We start from the raw sequence: 6,000 nt of genomic DNA, 5'->3' as shown, positions 1-6,000 counted from the left end.
CAACACCTCACACTGATGGATAGAGAAATTCTTAAACACACCACCTCACACTGATCTACAGTGAAATTCATTAACACACCACCTCAAACTGATCAATAGTGCAATTCATTAACACACCACCTCACATTGACTCTACAGTGAAATTCATTAACACACCACCTAACACAGATTTACCGTGAAATTCATTAACATGCCTCCTCACACTGATCTCTCGTGAAATTCATTTAAAACAACACCTCACACTGATCCATAGTTAAATTCATTAACCTGCCACCTCAAACTGATCTCTCGTGAAATTCATTAACACACCAACTCACACTGACCTAAAGTGAAATTCATTAATGCAACACGTCACACTGAACAATAGTGAAATTCATTAACACACCACCTCACACTGATCTACAGTGAAATTAACGAACCCACCACCTCACACTGATCTTCACTGAAATTCATTAACAAACTAACTGAAACTAATCTACAATAAAATTCATTAACACACCACCTCAAACTGATCTACAGTGAAATTCATTAACACACCACCTCACACTGATCTGCATTGAAAATAATTAACACACCACCTCACACTGATCTATAGTGAAATTCATTAACGAGCCTCCTCACATCAATCTCTCATGGAATTCATTAACGCACCACCTCACACTGATCCACAGTGAAATTCATTAACCTGCCACCTCACACTGATCTACTCTGAAATTCATTAACACACTCCCTTAAACTGATCTGTGGTGAAATTCATTAACACACCACCTAACACTGATCTATAGTGAAATTCATTAACACACCCCTCACACTGATCTCTAGTGAAATTCATCAACACACCAACTCACACTTATCTACAGTGAAATTCATTAACACACCACCTCACACTGATCTATAGTGAAATTCATTATCACACCACCGCAAAATGAACTACAGCGAAATTCATTAACACACCACCTCACGCTGATCTCTAGTGAAATTCATTTACACACCACCTCACACAGATCTACAGTGAAATTCATTAACACGCCTCCTCACTCTGATCTCTCGTGAAATTCATTAACACACAACCTCACACTGATCCATAGTGAAATTTATTAACCTGCCACCTCACACTGATCTTTAGTGAAATTCATTAACACAACACCTCACACTGATGGATAGAGAAATTCTTAAACACACCACCTCACACTGATCTACAGTGAAATTCATGACCACACAACCTCACGATGATCTATAGTGAAATTCATTAACACACCACCTCACACTGATCTACAGTGAAATTCATAAACCCACCACCTCACACTGATCTACAGTGAAATTCATTAAGACACCACCTCACACTGATCTATAGTGAAATTCATTCACACACCATCTCACACTGATCTATAGTGAAATTCATTAACACACCCGTCACACTGATCTATCGTTAAATTTTTTAACACACCTCCTGACACTGATCTACAGTGAAATTCATTAACACACCACCTCACACTGACCTATTGTGAAATTCATTAACACACACCCTCAACCTGATCTGTAGTGAAATTCATTAACACACCACCTCACACTGATCGAAAGTGAAATTCATTAACACAACCCTCACACTGATCTATAGTGAAATTCATTAACACACCACCTCACACTGATCTACAGTGAAATTCATTAATGCACCCCATCACAATGATCTATAGTGAAATTCATTAACACAGCCCCTCAAACTGATCTATAGAGAAATTCATTAACACACCACCTCACACTGATCTATAGTGAAATTCATTCACACACCACCTCACGCTGATCTATAGTGAAATTCATTAACACACCACCTCACACAGATCTACAGTATAATTCATTAACCTGCCGTCACAAACTGATCTATTGAGAAATTCAATAACACACCACCTCACACTGATCCAAAGTGAAATTCATTAACCTGCCACCACACACTGATCTATGGTGAAATTCATTAACACACCACCTCACACTGACCTATCGTGAAATTCATTAACGCACCACTTCAAACTGATCTATAATGAAATTCATGAACAGACCACCTCACACTGATCTACAGTGAAATTCATTACTGCATGACCTCACGCTGCTCTGTAGTGAAATTCATTAACACACCACCTCACACTGATCTACAGTGATATTCATTAACCCACCACCTCACACTGATCTACAGTGAAATTCATTAACACACTAACTCACACTGATCTATTGTAAACTTCATTAACACACCACCTCACACTGATCTACAATGAAATTCATTAACACACCCCCTCACACTGATCTACCATGAAATTAATTAACACACCACCTCATACTGATCCATAGTGAAATTCATTAACCTGCCACTTCACACTCATCTTCTGTGAAATTCTTCAACACACAACCTCAACCTGATCTGTAGTGAAATTCATTAACACACGGTCTCACACTGATCTACATTGAAATTCATTAACACACTCCTCACACTGATCTATAGTGAAATTTATGAACACACCACCTCACACTGATCTACAGTGAAATTAATTAACACACCACCCCACACTGATCTACAGTGACATTCATTAACTCACCACCTCACACTGATCTATAATGAAATTCTTTAACACACCACCTCACAGTGACCTATAGTGAAATTCATTAATGAACCACATCACACTGATCTATAGTGAAATTCATTAACACACCACCTCACACTGACCTATAATGAAATTCATTAACGCACCACCTCACACTGAGATACAGTGCAATTCATTAACACACCACCTCACACTGATCTACAGTGAACTTCATTAACACACCACCTCAAACTGAACTATCGTGAAATTAATTAACACACCACCTCACCCTGATCTATAGTGAAATTCATTAACACTCTACCTCGCACTCATCTACAGTGAAATTCATTAACACACCACCTCACACTGATCTAGTGAAATTCATTAACACACCACCTCACACTGCTCTACAGTGAAATTCATTAACACACACCGTCAAACTGATCTACCGTGAAATTAATTAACACACCACCTCACACTGATCTAAAGTGAAATTCATTAACTCACCTCCTCACATTGAGCTATTGTGAATTTCATTAACACAACACCTCACACTGATCCATAGTGAAATTCATTAACCTGCCACCTCACACTGATCTACAATGAAAGTCATTAACACACCACCTCACACTGATCTGCAGTGAGATGCATTAACACACCACCTCACACTGATCTATAGTGAAATTCATTAACACTCCCCCTCACACAGATCTATAGTGAAATTCATTAACTAGCCTCCTCACACTGATCTCTCATGAAATTCATTAACACACCACCTCACACTGATCCATAGTGAAATTCATGAACACTCCACCTCACACTGAGCTACAGTGAAATTCATTAACACACCACCTCACACTGATCTACAGTGACATTCATTAATACACCACCTCACACTGACCTATTGTGAAATTCATTAACACACCACCTCAAACTGATCTAGTGAAATTCATTAACACACCACCTCACACTGCTCTACAGTGAAATTCATTAACACACCCCGTCACACTGATCTACAGTGAAAGTCTTTAACACACCACCTCACACTGATCTGCAGTGAAATGCTATGAACACCACCTCACACTGATCTACAGTGAAAATCATTAACACTCCCCCTCACACAGATCTAACGTGAAATTCATTAACTAACCTCCTCACACTGATCTCCCGTGAAAGTCATTAACACACCACCTCACACTGATCCATAGTGAAATTCATTAACACACCACCTCACACTGATTTACAGTGAAATTCATTAACACACCACCTCACACTGATCTACAGTGTTATTCATTAATACACCATCTCACACTGACCTGTTGTGAAATTCATTAACACACCACCTCAAACTGATCTACAGTGAAATTTATTAACTCACCACCTCACACTGATCTATAGTGAAATTCATTAACACACCACCTCACAGTGTCTTATAGTGAAATTCTTTGATGCACCAAGTCACACTGATCTATAGTGAAATTCATTAACACACCACCTCACTCTGACCTATAGTGAAATTAATTAACACACCACCTCACACTGATCTATAGTGAAATTCATTAACACACCACCTCACACTGATCTACAGTGAAATTCATTAACACACCATCTCACACTGATCTTGTGAAATTCATTAACACACCACCTCACACTGATCTACATTGAAATTCATTCACACACCACCTCACATTGATCGACTGTGAAATTCGTTAACACACCCCCTCACACTGATCTATAGTGAAATTCATTAACACACCACCTGAAAGTGATCTACAGTGAAATTCATTTACCAATTACCTCACACCGATCTACAGTGAAATTCATTAACACACTAACTCACACTGGTCTAAAGTAAAATTCATTAACGCACCACCTCACACGGATCTAAACTGTAATTCATTAACACACCACCTCACACTGATCTATAGTGAAAATCATTACACACCACCTCACACTGATCTTTCGTGAAATTCATTAACACACCCCCTCACACTGATCTATACTGAAATTCATTAACTAGCCTCCTCACACTGATCCATAGTGAAATTAATCATCCTGATCTGTCGTAAAATTCATTAACACACCACCTCACACTGACCTATAGTGAAATTCATTAACACAACACCTCAGACTGATCTATACTGAAATTTATTAACACACCAACTCACACTGATCTTCAGTGAAATTCATTAACACACCACCTCACACTGATCTACAGTGACATTCATTAACACACCACCTCAAAATGACCTATTGTGAAATTCATTAACACACCACCTCACACTGATCTACAGTGAAATTCATTAACACACCACCTCACACTGATCTATAGTGAAATTCATTAACACACCACCTCACACTGAGCTATAGTGAAATTCATTAACGCACCACGTCAGACTGATCTATAATGAAATTCATTAACACACCACCTCACACTGACGTAGAATGAAATTCATTAACACACCACCTCACACAGGTATACAGTGAAATTCATTAACACACCACCTCACACTGATCTACAGTGAAATTCATTAACACACCACCTCACACTGATCTATAGTGAAATTATTTAACACACCACCTCACACTGATCTATAGTGAAATTCATTAACACACCACCTCACACTGATCTACAGTGAAATTCATTAATACACCACCTCACACTGATTTGCGAAATTCATTAACACACCACCTCACACTGATCTACATTGAAATTCATTAACACACCAACTCACACCGATCTACTGTGAAATTCATTAACACACCCCCTCACACTGATCTATAGTGAAATTCATTAACACACCACATGACACTGATCTACAGTGAAATTCATTAACCCACCACCTCACACTGATCTACAGTGAAATTCATTAACACACTAACTCAAACTTATCTATAGTAAAATTCATTAACACACCACCTCACACTGATCTATAGTGAAAGTAATTAACACACCACCTCAAACTGATCTACAGTGAAATTCATTAACACACCACCTCACACTGATCTACAGTGAAATTCATTAACACACCACCTCACACTGATCTAGTGAAATTCATTAACACACCACCTCACACTGATCTACTGTGAAATTCGTTAACACACCCCCTCACACTGATCTATAGTGAAATTCATTAACACACCACCTCACACTGATCTATAGTGAAAATCATTAACACTCCACCTCACACTGATCTACAACGAAATTCATTAACACACCCCCTCACACTGATCTACCATGAAATTAATTAACACACCACCTCACACTGATCTAAAGTGAAATTCATTAACCTGCCACCTCACACTGATCTTCAGTGAAATTCATTAACACACCACCTCACACTGATCTGCAGTGAAATGCATTAACACATCACCTCAAGCTGATCTATAGTGAAATTCATTAACACACCACCTCACACTGATCTACAGT

Source organism: Somniosus microcephalus, unplaced genomic scaffold (genome assembly GCF_052327205.1).
Source record: "Somniosus microcephalus isolate GS21.2 unplaced genomic scaffold, FLI_Smic_1.0 unresolved_chr9, whole genome shotgun sequence".
NCBI classification, from domain to species: Eukaryota; Metazoa; Chordata; class Chondrichthyes; order Squaliformes; family Somniosidae; genus Somniosus; species Somniosus microcephalus.
Note: the sequence above shows the minus strand (reverse complement) of the source record.